This window comes from Lepidochelys olivacea, assembly GCF_965140295.1.
Source record: "Lepidochelys olivacea isolate rLepOli2 genome assembly, chromosome: 11".
Classification (NCBI taxonomy): Eukaryota; Metazoa; Chordata; order Testudines; family Cheloniidae; genus Lepidochelys; species Lepidochelys olivacea.
Genome location: NC_140421.1, coordinates 56754966 through 56773724, shown reverse-complemented (window position 1 = coordinate 56773724; position 18759 = coordinate 56754966). Strand labels below are relative to the sequence as shown.

Here is an 18759-nt window from a genome sequence, read left to right as displayed (position 1 = left end):
TTCACCTCTTTGTGCTGCTTATCGGGCAGCTGTGGCAGGGAGACCACATAGAAGAAGGAAAACTCTGGTTTCAAACCAAGAACATCAGGCCTGGCTGGCTGGTTTGTAACAGTTGTGACAGTCATACATGCTCTATGGGTGTGCACTGCCAACTCCAGCTAACTGACAGGGTGATAAGGAAGCAAAATACTAGAGACAAACAAGGGAATTTTGTGCCAAATGTGCCCTGTCCAAAACACTTCCAAATGAACACTTCCAAAAGAAGAAAAAGAAAATTGGTAATTATTAAAATAACTAATACAAAACACTGAGGGATCCCATCTGTCCTTTGCTAGCTTTTCCAGAGCCCCTAATTATCTAGGGAATGTGAGACTACAAGAGAGAAGAAAGTGCAGAAGAATGCCAAAGGAGGCAATTCCCCATGGTCATATTTGGCTTCTTAAAAGTTGTTCCTGGTGCAAGCTTTATCTCCTATATGTCGAGTGGTAAAATAATAAGAAGGGAATGCCAAACAGCCAATATTTTTCTCTGTAAGGGATTTAAAACAATGGGAGGAGAAAAGGTTATTTGCGTTTCCCGTGTGTGGTGGACAAACACTGTTGCGTGAGTGGAATTAAAAGATAAATGATGAACATATGGTAATCTTCCATTTATTTCTCTAGAGACAGGTCCAAGAGGAGGCAGTGTTATGTACTGATGATATATTTATTGCACATAGTTATATTTAGGTTGTTATACCATTCTCATCTAGAAAAATCTGAAAGGGGTTTACACCCTTTATAAACCATATGCAGTATAAATAGAAGTCCTTTTACTCATTGTTAGCAATATTTCCATGGCAGTATTTCAATCTCAAACTTGAAACATGGCAGCTGCTAATGGTACATAACTGCATTACTCAATGGTTGAAGACCAGAATTGAATGTCCTATCCAAACGAAAGTGCTGGGAAGTCTAATTGGCCAAATGCAATTAATCACATTGGAATTTGGTCAGGAATCCGCTTCTCTTGCAACACTCATCGCAAAGGTTCAGGTTATAAATCTCATCCAAAACCTGGTACTTGCAACTGCATGCTTCTTGCTATCATACTGGAGAACTGACTCTGTACTGACTCAAAAAAAGAGGATTATATACTGAGCTGCCAGCACCATTTCCTGCAACATCTTGGTTCTCCACGGAAGTCTTCCTTCCCACTACTAATGAGCCTGGACTGTCCTTGCTTATGAGATCACAAACTCGGTCGGTAAGGATGCAGGCCCCTGAAAGTTGCACTATAAATGAAAAAGGGATGTGTCAAATAGCTTACAGATTTAGACATTCAGCATACAGTTTATGAAAGAAGCAGAGGGGGGTAGGTGATAGTGGTGTGGTGGTGGTGATTTAAAAAAAAAATTAAACTTCATTATGAATACATATACTCAACTCTGCAGAGCAAGATCAGTATTTAATAATTCCAGTTAGTTACAGAACACAGTGCTCCTCAAGCTTTTTCACAGGGCGGACCACAATAAATAGAGACTTTCTTGTGGATCATGTTGCCTCCTATTCATAAATTGCACAGCATCCTTGTACTAGCTGCTGCAGTTGTTTACATGGGAAAGTATTAGGAAAGTATTTAGCTGTTTTTAATGAGATTTAGTAGCAGGAAAGAATGAATTAGAATCATGTAAACAGTCCTTTCTTCTCTGCAGACTGCCTTTGGTCAAAGGAGTGTGGTTTAATAACCAGTAACAGAAAGCATCATAGAAATGGAGTTTAAGTAACCCCCCACTCTCAGCTATAATTATACAGAAACAAAATAACAATTTCCCTTCCTTTAGTGTGGATATTTTAGATACAATAACTTTGGAGGCTTGCACTATAAGAGACTGCTCTGTACTCAGCCCAAACCAAGAACCTGCAAATCTGAGTGGGGGTAGATTGACTCAGAAGCAGATAAATCAACCTTTATTAAGAATAAAAGGCTATGAACAACCTTTTTAGCCACATATGAGATAAAGTGCAAGAGAAAAACTTTCAGGAATAAAATATGAGCCTGAAGCCTTCCTCTTAAATTTTCATTACCTGCCCGCAATGTATTTTGCTTTAATCACTAGAATAGAGTTACAAAGCATGAAGTGTTTAATAGTACTAATTAAACTGTACTCTACATTATAATAATATATAACGGTTTATATTATTGGAGTTGTGTGTGATATATCTACATATTTGTTAAAGTGCCATGCTTCATGTAAAGAGTCAAGTCCATATACACTTTAACTGCCTTTAACCGCCAGTCCATTCCAGCAAGACAAATTAAAATCCAATGGCTAAATATTTTTGTAGCAGGGAGGTACGTACAGCAAATTTAATCAGATTTGCTGCTACTTAGAAGCTTGAACTATTCGTATTGTAGCATGATGTCACTTCTAATATTTCATCAGAAACAAATGTTATGAACAGCCTGTGTCAGCAACCATGCAGAGTGGGGGTGGGCTAGTATGCAGCAATATGCCTTTTGATCTATAGAAAGCCCTGTAGTATTTAACTGTTTTTTATTATTCCCTTTATCCTTGATTTGTTAAGGGTAAAGTTCACCCCTGTGCACTTAGATGGCTAAAGTGGGACTCAAGTGGTGCATAGTTGTTGTGTTGGTCCACTATGTGAGTGTAAATGTCATCCTAAGTAGATAGGCCATATAAGAAGTTAACATCGACTGCTTAAAATAATGCATGGAGTGTCCCAAATGAGTGTGTCGAGTCATCACAATGAAGAAGATAAGAAGCATCACGTCGAAGAAAAAACATCCAATGGTGAAGAAATGCTTTTCAGAGCAGTAGTGTTTCCTCATTGAACACTCCTACTGTGAAACAGCTCACCCAGTCGGTCAGTGGCTTCTGTCTCACACCGGCAATGTTAGAACACTTAGCTCTTTAATGAGGAGAACATCCTACTTCGCTAAATTATCCATGGTTCTCATAAGTGGCTAGGTATCGCAAGATTGTACATGGCTACTCCACATATTCATTCTACCTGGTGTCTCTGCAAGGGTGTGTTTGTGAGTTGTACCACCCCCCTCACCCTCCCTAGTCCCCAGCAGATATAGCTGGGAAATTATTTTGAAGATAACGCATACTTTTCCTTCTGGTGTTCACATTGTCTCAAATGTTTTTTATGTGACTGGTAATCATATGCAGCAAATTCACATGCCTTGAACTTGCACTCCAAGGACAGATACAGAGATCAGATTGAAAGTTTGATTCATAAGCTTTTTAATTTGACCTTTAGAGTTGAAGCAGCAGTAGGCAATAGGAGCTACAGCTGCCAGTCCCACAGCAGTTCTGTCCTGGTGGTTAATGCAATTTAAGTATTTATGAAGAGGCTGCACAAATATCTATTAATCTTTCTTAAAACAGATGAATGAAGAAAGCAGCAATCATGTGCATCTGCAGCAGTGGTAGGGGACCTGCATTGTGATCTAGCCACATGTATAAAAAATGAAGCTGGCTGTTTTTTGAGAGCTGCTTTGACATCTTTGAGTTAGAAATAAATGGGTATCACTAGTGGGTAGAAAATAGATTCCCCCCCCCCCCCCCGCTAAGCAATATGTGGTGGGGTGTGGGTGTGTGTGCACGCGTGCAGAATTACCCTCAACTAAGATTAATATTTTACAAGTTGGTTTGTGTTTGCAGAGATCTATAAAGAGGAATCCTCCATATTATGAAGTTAGATACCTCTCTATGCTCTGCCTTAAAGTTGCAGGTATCAGGGGCTCTGCCCTATATATTTGTATTATTAACTTTAAGTCATGGAAAGTGTACCCTGGTAAATGTATGTAATAACATACAGAATGCAATCTTAAGGCTTTTATTTAATTATTTTGAATTCTTTTGGAGATTGGCTGCTGCAATGGCTGTGGTTGAAGATGCGGGAAAGATGGTGGGTACCCTAGAAGTGGGAGCAATGAAAGACAGGTGATTGAGATTTTAAAAGAGGAAATGTACTGGGTCTGCAGAAGTGCTTGTGTAACTTGGAGAAATTTTGAGCTGTAATATGCTCTGAAAGAAGGAAGAAAAAGGATAACACATGCTTGAAATGAGACAGTAGACTTGCAGATCAGCACACTTTCTTGCTTCTAGCTTAGGGATGAGGCACACGTGGACAGCGTGCAAATAGAATAGAGAACAGAGTTGAATGCACCCAGCCACGTACTAACCTATGTGACAAATTGTTGGGCACATTTAGACCTACTGTGTTTTGGCTCCTCAGCAAAGATCTCAAAGACATGTTATGCAAACCGCGGGCTCCAGTCCAATAGCCAGTGTCAGATCAGGGACAGTACAAATGTGTAGGCACTGAAATAGAAATGAACTAATCAAATTTCCTGTGCATGCCTGGCCTGGAAAAATAACATCTTTGAAAGTGCATTTGGAAGTTCAGAATATGCAAAGCTCCTTAACTATTTCTGGGCTATACTGTTTCTGCTTGACGTTAATATATGTAACCATGTTATGATTTTTTTTTTTTAACTATTGAACAAAATAGCTTCTAAAAAGGACAGAACATAGTTATTCACACACTACTTCCCCTTGTTTCTGATGTCTATAGAGTTTCCTTTGGTATGGTGATTGGTACTGTATTGCCATGTGCTTACCAGTTTCAAAAAAAGAGGCCTTTGTTTGTGCAAATGAGATGGGCATCTAGTCTTTATTCACAAGTGACTATTTGCGCAAATAATTGTAAGTTTTGCATATGCAAATATGCCAGCACAAAAAGCAGAGGGCAGCTAAAAATGACTTTTTAAGGTCGCAGTCCACAGTTTGCATGTGTATAGTGTTTGCAGGATTGGGACCCAGGTGTTAACTTTTCAACATGAGATTACTGTTGCCATATGTGAAAATGAAATATATGTATTGCAGTAACAGAAAATAATCACTGTTTCTCTCATCATGCATGACCTGGACATTTAACAGCCTTTTACAAAAGCTTTAAAATCTCCAGAATTAACTGAAATGTTACTATCAGTAACAGGCTGAAACTTGGTTTATGGTGCATAGTTGGTCTTAACAAAACTGATCAAATTTTCCTCTTTATTTGTAATGAGGTCCACAGACCCATGAGGTTGGGTACGTGGCTGTATACAGCCTAGGAGGCAGACCAAATCTGTCAATCAGAGGCAAGTGTGGCTCCACCTCTGAGAAACTGCTCGATTTTTTTTGTCTGCAGACCAGCTCGTCCTGCTGGAGTGGAATTTAAAGGAGAAGAACAAGAAGGATAAAATAATCAGGCTGTAGTGTCAGCCTTTATCAGCAGAGGATTCTCTTTCACCTTAGTGTCTGGGACTCTCCGTGTGCCTATGCAGAATGCAGTATGGCAGAGAACAGTGAGAGGAAAAACCAGGCATTGTGTCCTGCATTTGCCCTGCTGATTAAGTGTCTACATAGAGATCTGTGCCTGTTCTGTGGAGACCCAGGCCTCTCTCAAGTGTTCAGGCATAGGCAAGGTTTCCAGTAACTGGAACAGGTGACTGGATCAGGCCCCAGGTTCAGCAAGTGAGGCAGCTTCTCCCCTCATCCTCCACCACGCACATACATGTGAGGGGAATATTGTTTGAAGCACAGTGTCGAAGGGCCAGGGAAGCTACCCACTTGGCCATTGGACCCTGGGCTCCCAGCCACATCTGCTGACCACACAGGTAGCTGCCCAACCCCTCCCTTACCCTCCTCTGCACTGCAGTAGCAGTGGAGAGCTACAGACAGGGATCCAGAGCAGATAGAGCAAGGAGAGCCTGGTAACCCCTCTTTCTCTGGGCAAGACAGCTGCTCAGAAGAGTAACCCCAAGATCCTTCCCCCCCACTCTCCAGCGGGAAGATCTTTGCAAGATGATGACAGCTTGCACAGTTGAACCACTTATATGCTCAGTATTTGGTGCTGACAGCACATATGGCTTGTCTAGCCCCTCCAAGTCTGCCTATAAGAGGGTCCAGGTTTCTGACCCGTGTAATAATACAGGTAATACACGGGTGTGATAGATGCTGAACTTTGTCTCAGTGCAAAGACATAAGGAAGACATGGCCTTCCTGCAGGAGCTGGCAAGATCTATTTGTTGAAGAATGTCCAGTTTCCTGTGAATGTTTGAACTCTGCTTGTAGCCTAGGTAGAGGACCTCTTCAACAGTCTCCATAGTACTCGACCCCACCTGCACTAGGGATTCTGATGGCCCAGCTCCTAGGTTCTGGGCCTTGGTCTTCTGCCATTAGACTATTTTGGAAGGTGGGCCTGAAATTCTGAGACTCTTCCATATGCAGGGCAGCATTGTCAGCGTAGTCTTGATCAGTGAAGGCTTCTTGACTAGCCTTGCTTCCAATGAGTGGAGTGGCAAGACCTAAAATCTAGTCAATAGCTTGACAGAATAGTGCCAGGGTGACAGTGCATCCCTGCTGCACATGTGAGGTTGTGTAGAAACATGGCACTCTCGTACCTGTGTGAAGATCACGCACCAGATTTAGCCAGAGTTTTGACCTGCTGACTGAATCAAAAGGTGCTTTGATATATATATGCCACGTGAAGTAGGTGGCTAAATTCTCTGTGCAGCTCAGCCAGAAGCCAGAGGCGAAGGATGGTGTCCTTTGTCGATCACCCAAAAGGGAAATCTGATTGCTGTGCATGACAATGTCTGTTAAGGAGCTGCTGCATCCTGCCAAGAAGAACATGAGTGAAGACCTTTCTAGGGACCACTAACAATGACATCAGCCTGTAGCTGCAATGCTTGGTTTGAGTGTTTGCCTTTGTACAGGGACACTCTGATGCCATCTTTCCACTTTGATGCCATCTTGCTGCTGATACTTCGCTTGATGCCCAACTGTTAAGAACAGTTGTTGCAGGCCAGTGCTCACTGATTCCAAAGTATCTTTGAGCAGCTCGGATGGAATACCATCAGGTCAAGTAGCCTGTCCATTTAATAACTTTTGGATGGCCTTTCTGATGCTCCGTCACACGAAGAAGTATGAGTTTGTTCCTGGATCTGCAGCTGTGCAGTTTGCCAGCTCAAATAGCTCTGGGTAGTCATTAGCCGGGGCATGGCTCACCATGCTTTAATAAGGAGTTTTCCATCTGTACAGGTCCTCATGTATTGATGAGCAGGGAGAGCTGGCTGGTTTCGTGATAAGCATGTTAGAAGGCTGTTTATGGATGCCAGCTAGGCGTGTAATGGCTCTGAAGGCAGGATGCAGATTGTTGTATTTCAGGCCGTCCTCTGCTTTGTCGGCCAGGGAGTTGATGTAGATCTCGTAGTCACAATAGTGCTGGATTCAAATCTATAAATAATTTAACTTGATCTCCCCATGTAAACACTGTTCTCATGAGCATTGATTAAAAAATGAAAATCACAATTTTAATTGGGTTATAGCTCTTTAGCCAGTTTCGTAGCAAAGTCTAATGGGGAACCAAACACTTCCCCTGTTTAATAAGACTGTTTCTTCACTGCCATAAAGATGTGTACTAATATGTAATAGTTATGTTGCTGTAAAACTGTAATGGAGACAAGGGACTTGTGTGTACCTTGGGGTATCTAGGTAAGATCAACACCATACATCAACCAGCTATCGTTGATATCACACAGTTCACCTCATGGTAAATCTACAGTGCCTTATGTGTACTGGGATTTTACAGGTGGGTATCTAACATGCATTAGCAACCACGTTTAGTAGTGAATACAAAACCTAAGGCTGTTCTGAGTTACAGTACCCTAATATGATGTTTCTCCATATTATTCCCTTGGGAGGTGCTCTAATGACAGAGTATACTGTTCTTTCTTACTGTTCTGAAGCATGGATGTCTGATAACATGAGTAGTTTTTAAAATGTTAGGGTGTTCTAACACTGTTGTTCTCTTGAGTAATTTGAACATTTCGTGATTGTTCCAAATACAAATATGTTTGCTGACTATCACGCAAAATATGTAATTATAGTCTTTTAAAATAACATGTCGTTGCAGAAACTACTTTTATCTGCTCCACTTGACCTTTCTGTATGTGATTGCTAACAGAAATAAGAGCAACAAAATAACTTTACATAATGTCAAACACCCTTCAGAATTGGTTGAAGGCAGTGAATTGATTTATTTGTGTATCAAATTTTAAAACAGTCCAACAAGAAATCACTATCACAACTGATACAGTTCTTGGCATTTTCCGGTAAAAACAAGAACTGAAGGTTCAATCCTGTTTCCCTTTAAGTCATTGAGAAAGGTCCCATTGACTTCAGCAGTGGGATAATGCCCTAAATGGGGACACAAACTGAACTAACTTCTGTCTTGTCGAAAAGTGATTTCCTTGGGTCAGTGTGGGGCAACTCAGACTGCTGTTCCCCATAATATATCTGCCTGTGGACAGTCTCCAGGGCTTTCACTCTGGCACTTCTCACCAGCGTTAGATTTAAACTTAAAAAAATTTAACAGTTGATCTTGGCAAACTTCATATAAAACAGTAGAAACAGCAGGACGTAAGTGAAAGGTTAGACTGATCTTAACAGGAACCCTGGAGAGTGTCTGGCGTTGGCCTTCCTCACTGTTGGTTCATGCAAAATTTACATCTAGCTGTTGGGAACCCAGGTGAGAGTTGTTTAAAAAACAAAACAAATAAAATGTTGCACGCCTGTTGGCTTTACACAGGACACAGAACTAAAAAAAAAACTAGTGTTCTGTCATGCACACGGACTGGGCCAGATCCTCAGGTGCTGTAAATCACTGTGACCCAAAACGTATTGTGCAGTCATCCTGCACCTTTGAAAATACTGAATTCATTTTCAAAAGGCAAAAATCCACAGAATGGGCTCTTGAATACTCTGGCCCGGTTTTCTCTTGCACCAAGATCCTCTCCTCATAGGAGTGATTGAAGGAGTAGTCAGAGAGCTGGTGATGAATCCCTGATTCTCAAGCTGCAGAGTTTAGAGCATGTCCTACTTGACTGACTCTAATACTAACTACTACTCTTCCAGCTGGTGTACCACAAGCCATTTGGTAATTGGTGACGCACAGGTGCATTCTGCCCTCCACCTGACTTGTCCCCCTCCTGCCCCATAATGCAGTGAGGCAGACCATTTGATCTAGGAACTGGCTACATTGATTTCACACCAGATGTGAGCTCTGCGACACCAGGGAATTCCCAGCTAGTCAGTTGGGGTAGATTCCAGCCTCTTAGTGCCACCTGTGTGGTGATTTTATCAAGGAATATTTTTCTTAACCTGTTGACCTGTATTTTCTTGTTGCTAGAGCAGTGTAGATAATGTGTAGCAAATACGTTATTTGATTAAGTTAGCCTTTTTTATTTGCAGCATGTATGCGAGCAGAGTGATTTTTCCTAAGTTTACTCAACATTATTTTCTGAACAACTTTATTGAATATGTCTTGGTCTTCAGATCTTTCATTTAATGTTGTCACATGCATTCAATATTTGAAATTCAAACTCTGTTGGAAAAGGAGTACTTCTGGCACCTTAGAGACTAACAAATTTATTTGAGCGTAAGCTTTCATGAGCTACAGCTCGCTTCAGTGCATCCGATGCATCTGTTTGCAAATACAGACTAACACGGCTGCTACTCTGAAACTCTGTTGGGTAGTTGTGATTGTACATACAGATCACATGGTATTGTCTGTGTTCTTTAATTTGAGCATAACTCTTAAAATCAAGTGCCAATACTCCAGGGTGTGTTTTAATTTCTATCATAGTAGTGCCAAGAGACCTCAACCAAGATTGCGATCTCATTGTGATATGTGCTGTACAAACACACAGTGAGAGACTGTTTCTGACCTAAAGAGTATTTGAGTTTATAGTTTGCTTTCCATTAATATTATCTAATATTTGTTAATTTTGTTGTTTTCTGCAAACACTTCTGCCAGTAAATATTAATGGAAAATAAGCTGAAATGCTCACAAACAATGCAGAAGTGAAATCAGTTTTTTAGCAAATAGTTGTGGAAAACTTTTGAGGCATTTGTCCAATTGTTATGGGGTAGAAATACCCTTATTCCATTTTTAATTGACACATTAGTATGATCAGTAGTTAACATTGCTTTGGTGTTTGTTTTGAGGCTTTCTGCAATCAGCTGCGGTTTCTGATCTCTCAAACTTATTTATGAAAGCCCTTTTCGTTGTACTGTAGATTCATGTAATTAACCAGGATCTGCATACCAGGCTCTGGGGATAGGAAGATGGGGGTAGACACAGTATCTGATTGTTAACCTAAAATCAGTGCAACTGTTCTTTGAAATACATATTATCAAGGAGTTGTGAGGCAAGGGGAATTGGTGCAACTCCCTCTAATAACAGCAGAACATTTCAGTCGTATGATTATGTTCACTGAAACATTTGTATGGATTTGATCAAACTTGAGGTTTTTTGGTCATGTCTTTGTAATGAGTGTAAGTGCATGTAATTGATTATAATGGATACTTTCAGAAGTATTGTGTGTTCCACATAGCTTCTCTTTATGAATGTAGCCATTCTACTCCAGTGAGTGGGCTTGTTTTGCTGCAGTCCCTACAGCTGGAACTCACCTTTTGATGCAGCCTGACATACTCCCCCACTTTTTCTTCCTTCAGACTCTTCTGAAAACATACTTCTTCCAAAAAGCCTCCGAACCCTAACCCTCATGTCAGAGATTTGCTAACAAACCAGTCAGCGTCAACTCTTCACCAAAAGGAAAATTAAAATAAAATACCCAAAATTCCATTTTATTTCATGTAAGGGGCACCACAGGAACAGATGTGCAGCTTTTGCACTCCCTGAAGGCTACAGGGGATCTCTGTGCCAGCCTACCTAGCTCAGTGTAGGTGGGTAGAGCAGGGACTGGGCCACTTTGAGGAGCTCACATGGAGCCAGTGCCCATAATATTCTATAAAAGTGACCCAGGGAGCTGTATTCCAGCTAGACCCCCGGGCCAGGGTTCATGGGTCTCACCTTTCCAATCCCTTCCTCTGTACTTCATATAAAACTTGAAGTGCATTTTATCCAAAGCCAGCATAAGGAGACAAACTTTTCAGTAACAGCTGAGTCTCTTCATGGGTCATGCCTGTCACAGTTACAGGAACTTCTGACAACAACGTAGCAGCGGTGTTACAGGCCGCTTATCGAGTGCGGTAGTCACCTGTGCAGTCAGTACTACTGCTAATGCTCAAGGAAGGGGACAGGAGACCGAAGAACAGGAAGGAAGGAGACAGGAAAATTGTTCTCTGCATATCTCCAGACTTCTTATAGCAAAGATGTGGGAAGTAGGTTTTGAAAATACCCTACCCTGCTTTATAGGTAGCCAACATGAGTCATGTTTTACAATGTAGTACTGAGAAAAGCTTAACATGCTGGTAGTGCAATTATATTAATGTATCCAAGCAAAATATTTTAGTAGAGCTGCCAAATAATTTTGCTGACATGCATCTGATTATACTTGTTGGGATATTTTTAATAATAAAGAGAATTGAGAACAATTTGTCAGTCATTTTAAGCTTAGAAAAACATACTGCAGCAACAAAGATCTCTACCAGCCTTCTGTGCTGTTGACACATTCCAGTACACAGTGTACAGCTTTTAAAGGGCAGATGTATGTTTCATAACATTTCAAAATGATATTTTTAGAGATTTACAGGTAAACAATGTAAAAGTAGAATGCGGGCATTTGTGAATCTATTTTAAGGTCTCTCACAGCACTCTTTTTTGCTGTCTGCTCACAAAAACAAAAGGCCTTTTGAAGAATATGTTATGTATGGGAGATATGTATGTGGGACTCAAGGTACTTAAGGTTACCTGGAAAGCAAATGGCTCGGCGAGTTGCCATTTGGATGATCTCAACTGAGCATCACAAGATCCAAGGGCCTGTTCCTATTGTGATCAGTGGCAAAAGTCTCATTGACTTAATGAAAGCAGGATTGGCCTGAAGTTCCTGTTCTGGATATGTTTGATTTTTAAAATGCATTTGTAGACCGTAACTGGCTTGCAGCTGCTGATCTTGATGAACTTCAAGGTTTGATTGTACTTGTATGCAGTTCTCTTGCATGTACATTTGTTTTGGATTTCCTAAAGTTTTAAAAATTATTTCCCACTCTTTTGGACATCAGCTTTCTTGTAACCTTTATCTTAGAGTACACCCTGTACAAAAATCCCCACATGCTGGATAGCTCTATGCATGAGTGAAGTTCTAATGTGTATGAAGTCACAGCATGCATCCTGCTGTAGTTCTCTCAGTGCAGTGAGTGACTGCTCTCTGCAACTTTGGGAGCCCTGAAATAAATAACAACCAACCCTTCCCTCCCCCTCCATCCCCCCCACAAGAAAATATATGTTTAATATCTCTCACTGCATTATGCTATTCAGGCACATAGTCCTATAATTGCTTTAATTTTTTTTAAATGATCAGTTACACCTTTTATAGTATACAAATTCCATCCCATTGGCAGCTCTCCATGGATTGTGGGTGATTCTATTGCTTTTCCCTTATTCACCATATGAATTTTTGTTTCCCAGTAGAGTTTGAACTTTATGCAAGTAATAGGTCACTTAATGTCAAGGTTAAAATCCTCCATTCATACTACACAATATGCAGCATAACTTTTTGTCAGATACCTAGGTCATGTCCACTCTACAGACTTCTGCCAGAATAGCTCTGTTGGTCAGGGATATGGAGAGGTGTGATTCCTGTGCAACATAGCTATGACGGCAAAACCCCTAGTGTGGATAAAGTTATGCTGGCAAAACTGCGCTTTTGCTGGCATAGCTTTATTACCTCAGAGGAGCTGAAATGAGCTGTACCAACAAAAGTACAGTTTGCTGTTATTAGCTGCATCCAGACTAGGAGCATTTTGCTAGTATAATATACTCGTAGTGTGGACTTTTGTCTATGACCACATCTAGCACTAGGAGTGTTTTACTAGTACAGCTGAAGTGCTGTCAGCAAAGAATGCATACCTGATGCTCTACAGGACTGCAGTTAAGAGGGGAAATAATGCAAAACCTTCTACAAGAAGCTTAGATTGCAGGTTAACGTCACACAATTCATTTCTTCCCTTAGAAGGTCCTTATGACAGCTGGTGTGAGCATGGAAGCCATATTTTCAGTTTGTGTATTTTTTTATATACATATGTGTGTGTTTTGTGGGATGTAAGGTATAAGTAAAAACCCAACATGCTTTGAAAACTCACTCCATTGCATCTAAACTTGCAGTTCAGGTAATTTTATTGTAAACCGAATAAAAAGTGTGTCCAGTTCATTAGAGGAAAAAAAGCCAGGATAAAAAACAAGTACTTAGGCTGCACTCGTTAATCTCTCAATAGGTTGCAGCTAACAAATGCATCTCCTTTTATTGAAAGTATTTTTATGAGATTCCTTTTTAAGCATGAAAACTCATTGGTTCAGCAGTTTTTTCATTGTGGATATGAGTGTGGGGGGAGGTAAACTGCATATATTATCCTAGAGATTTAAACGCAAGGCAGTTTGTTAGTTACAAAACAACAACAAACCTAGGTTAATGAACCTATAATATTATCCTCTTTATGATTGTTTTGCTATTAGTTCTGTGCTTTATCATTCTCAAGTTGACACGTACTTTTTGGAATTCTTCTGTGGAAAAGTTAAAGAAGGAGGGGAAAGCTAGGAATTTGAATATTATAGAGAATGTTCTGCTGCTTTTGTTTTTTATTAAACTTTCAAGAGCTTTATTATACTGTTGTGTGTATTTTGAAATCAGTGGGACTATTCAGTGCATAAAGTTAGCCATAAAGTTAAGGTTAAGCCTTTTTCAGGATAGGGGCCTTTGTAGTAGTAAAGTGAAGTAGTAAAGAAATCATACGTACTGGTAAAACGTGGGAGACATCAATGTTATGAGTCACGGTATTCTGGTGTGCTTGCCACTTGAAATGGTGATGATACAGGTGCTGACCTAATTTTGTGCAAAGGCTGAGATTTTCAAACATAGGTGCCTAAAGTTACATTCTTATGTCCTTATTCAGGGGCCTGAGTCAGTGACCTGATCATCAAAAGTGCTGAGCACCCAGCAGCCTCTGTTGACTTGAGTCTCCACTGGTAGCTGATCTTTAACATTGATTGATACAAGATTAAAGAAAATAGCTTTGGCTTTAGAAACTGGAAAGAAACTAAAGGGCTTTGGCTAGCAATGGACGTTAGCCAGAAGCAGTGTGGCAGGGGACATAATCTTACAGACATTGCAGCAGCAGTCCTTGGAGGGAGTGCTTCTGAGCCTATTTCAATAGGAACATGCCTTGTACTTTGGTTTTCTGCTTTCCCTTTAAACTGCCAAACCTGCCTTCTACGATGCACCCGACTCCTCCACCCAAAAGGCGATGATGCATGGAGCAGCAGTGGGTCTCCTGTGATAAAGCCAATCATCCCTATAGACCTTTTAACATGGAGAAGGAAGAATGTTGTCTTTACTCTATACCACGGATAGCTCAGGCAGGATACGAACACAGAGTCTTAACACAAGGTGAAAAATAATAGTGGTGACGTTTATTTGTTCATTTTAAGCAGAGTAGTTGAAGTATTGCCAAAGAAAACCATTATATGTGCACACCTTCTAATTCCTTCAGAAAAGTATCCAATTAAGTTAATAGAAAATTCCTAACCATATGAGAATGTAAATCTCCAGACACTCTGGATACATAAAAAAGATACATGTAATAGCAGCTTGCCCTTGTCTTGCTTTTTAAAACAAGCCTTCTCAGAACTGGATAATACATGATGCTAGCTGTGTAGATGCAACTCAACATGACCATCAGCATGTTGTGTAATCATCCTTGCTCCAGAATGATATTGTATGTGGCCTTCAGGCTTTTTTAACATTTCCCTCCATAAACTTGTCACCTGAATCCTAAAACTACATTTGACTTTGATCAAAGTTTGGGGAGAGTAAGAAATAAATGAAAACGGTTAGGCCCACTTTGTGTGTTTTTAGAAGCAAAATGAATAAGGTATTCAGAGTTATAAATTTCCTAATGACTGTTACAGTTCAATAATGTTAACTGTCTACAAAATATCACGAAGCTTATTTGAATGGCACACACTTTGATGTCATAGTAGCAGTTTTGTATACCTCTTTTAATACCTACCTCTCATTGTGGCCACGTACAGACTGGTCAAGAAATGGATGAAAAAGAGAGCTCCTTACCACCACTCCTCTTGATTTGTACCTCCAAGCTTATGTGTGTAGATTAGGAACTGAACGTTACAGGGAAACTGTAGTTGCTGTAAGAAGCTGAGATGCAGTAATATGGTAATTAAAAGTTAGAAGGAAGCAAAAATGGTCATGAGGAGGAAAAAAGAAGAGAGACCCAGAATGAACAGAGTTTTCCTTTTTCGTACCTGCTCTTTTTACAGTATTTCTCTTCTTACTTGCTATTTTTGTCATCCTCTTATTTCCTTCCTAAAAATATGAAATACTTACCCATCAAAAGCTAAATGATGGAAGATATAGCAATTCTTTGCATTTCTGTAGGGTCTCTTTCTATGTGAAGATGACAAAACACTTTAAAATATTTAATTACTGGTACCTCACAACACACTTGGGATAATTTAGTGACTGTTATTCTCTAAGAAAAAATATTTTCATATTTCTTTCATAGCACATAATTCATTGTTTGTTTTTAGATTCTGGTTGTCTTTTGTGGTTCAACATTCTAGAAATTCAGGTTGTTGTATAAAATATGTATGCATTGACCGTGTTCTCCTGGCATTTGTATCACACAGTAGAGACCACTCAGTCCAAGAGAGATTGCAGAAGAAATGTAGATGTGTGCTGTGGCACTCAAGTAATGTATAAAAAGGATGCACGTAAGATGTAGATGAGTGTGAAATGCACATCATTTTACAGTGAGATTAATGAGATCTTCAGGAAAGAGTTTAATCTTGAGGTCATTTCCTTCCTGTTATTGCACTCTTGAATCTTTGCCAGATTGTGATGGGTGAAGGGCTTTATTTTTGTCTTTGAATACTTTGAATTTAAATGATGTCGACTTGGAATACTGAAATGTGGAATTCCTCTCAATTCCTCACCACTGTCTTCTGCGACACTTCTGAAAAGAGTTACTTGTTGTTTTTGTAGTGTCTTTTTCTCATGCCCTTTTTTCCAGTTAATTAACTCACTAAACTGCTGCTGTGAATCCAATATCACCAAGGACCCATATTGTTTAGGACAGCATAGAGACACTCTCTAATAATCACTTGATATGTCAGTGTCCATGATAATGAAAAAAGGGGGTTTATAAAGGGAGGGAAATAAATTGGTACATGCTGCAATGCAGGATAAAGCTTTGCATGAAAACAAGAGACTAGTGCCTTCCTCACCCCTCAACTAATTTAAACTTCAGTAACATAACATATGTGAAGCTTACAGTTTGGGTGCAGTACTAGAGACTTCCTAGGATTTCCACTTCTGTGCAACGTAAGAATTAACTGGTAGAAAATTGGAGGCATGTGGCAGCTCATTTAGGAACAAAGAATGTAGACCATATGTATAGGATGGGGGACTTTATTCTGGGGAGTGGTGACTCAAAAAAAAGATTTTGGGGTGTGGTGCATAATCAGCTGAACATAAACTCCCAGTATGATGCTGTGGCCAAAGCAGTTAGTGTGATCCTTGAATGGATGCATAAATGGGATAGGAGTAGGGAGTTTATTTTACCTCTAATTTGGCACTTATGTGATTGCTGCTGGAATACTGGGTTGAGTTCTGGTGTCCACAATTCAAGAAGGAGAGAATGTGTAAATTTTTAACAGTGGGGGTAATTAATCACTTGAACAATTTACCAAGGGTTATAGTGGATTCTCCATCGCTGGCAATTTTCAAATCAGGATGGGATGTTTTTCTAAAAGATATGCTCTAGGAATTATTTTGGGGAAGTTCTATGGCCTGTGCTATACAATAGATCAGACTAGATGACCGTAATTGTCCCTTCTGCCCTTGAAATCTATGAAAAGTTTTTTTTGGGGGGGGAGGAGGGGAATGGGCAGGGGGTTGGTTTGGTCTTTTTCTGTTTTTCACCTTCCTGTTAAACATCTGGAATTGGCCGCCGCTGAAGATGACACACTGGCCTGGATGGACCAGTACTTTGAGGTAGCACAGAAAATCCTCTTTTTTTAGATGTCTGGGTGATGTATCTTGCTAATATGCTCAGGGTGTAACTGATCAGCAGATTTAGGGTCAGGAAGGAACTTTGGTTTTGTTGTTTTTGTTTGTTCGCCTTCATCTGAGAAGCATAGATCACCTGCTAGGATCATCTGGGCATATTCCACCTAATCCGTTCCCTGCCATTGTTGGGGCTGTGGGCATTGGTGGTACCTCTATCTCTCCTGTTCTCTGCCTTGGGCACATAACAGTTTATTCTCCTGAGGACTAAAATGCTTTAGTTCAACTAAAGTAATTGGGCTCAATATAGGGGTCTCTGGATGATATTTAATGGCCAGTGATATACATAAGGTTAGACTGTGTGGTCTAATGGTTCCTTCTGGCCTTCTGACAAGAAGTATGCAGCTCATTCCTGAACATCCTGTGGATCAAAAGAGTAGGCTAAAAAGTGCTAATCCTCCTTCCTAATATGTAAACAAACACAGTATAATAAGCACAAATAACTTTGGCTGTCATTCAAGTGGCGTTGTCCTCTAGTATGTTCCCCGTGGAGAACGTTGGTCAGAGATGACCTCAGTTTGGCTTCCTGTATAAGTGGAATCCTTTCCCCTCCACCCCCTGCCCCCCCACCCACCCATGGAAAAGGCTGTAAATGTATTTTCCTTTGCAGTTAAGAATAAAAACACATTGCCAACATATGAAAGCTAGAGTTTTAGGAGCAAACACACACTCCGCAAGGCTGAAAGAGATGGATGGCAACACTAAATCTCTGATTGTGGGTGTGTAAATCTGAGCATACTCATTACTTGTGTTTCCTTGTAGAGGGACTGTATTACTATTTTGCAGAAGACCTGTACCTGGCCCATATGTTAGAGTCCAGAACTTTGACCTATAGCCTCATGGCAGGCTGTTAAATGCTTTCCTCCCCCTCATGTGGTGAAGCACAACTGCAGCATATCCCTGTGTGTATCTCATATTGTCAAAGTGTCCTCTATAAGAGGGCAGGAGCCAGGATGGCTACTTCTCTCCCCTGTTAAGCAGTAAGATTTTAAGTGAGTCTTTTATCTTATCTGTCATATTTGTCTCTTTCTGCGCACCACCTGTAGATTTAACTGTTATGTCTTTATTAGTCAAAATTTTAGAATCCCCCATAGCATAAGTATTTAAAAAGACTGCCTTACAATTTAGATCAAGAATCTAGCTCTTCTTAAAACATTAATGGGGCTTGATTTGAAAATAATTAAACCCTCATGCATGTGTATTTCTCACAACCTGTGAAAGCACCTGTGCCTCTAGAGAGGACATGTATGCTTTGAAGTTACAATGTATTTTTCTCTGTTTCCAGAATAGGTAAATGAATTGCAGCTATTATCTTGACTATCTCAGTTTAAACAAAAACAACGAGGAGTCTTTGTAGCACCTTAGAGACAAACAAATTTATTTGGGCATAAGCTTTCATCAGATGCTGATGAAGTGGGTTTTAGCCCACGAAAGCTTATGCCCAAATAAATTTGTTCATCTGTATTAGCAAAAACAACAAGGAGTCCTTGTGGCACCTTAGAGACTAACACGGCCACCACTCTGAAATCAGTTTAACACTCAGTCTGCCAATAAGTGCCTGGGCCTGATCCTGCAAACTGAATCACTGTGGAG

At 40.2% G+C, this 18759-nt stretch overlaps 1 protein-coding gene across 4 annotated transcripts in view; it reads left to right on the top strand.

Moving 5' to 3' along the window:
* Positions 1-18759, top strand: part of HECW2 (HECT, C2 and WW domain containing E3 ubiquitin protein ligase 2) — a 256577-nt gene that overhangs the window by 112863 nt on the left and 124955 nt on the right. The gene's annotated exons all lie outside the window — the stretch shown is intronic.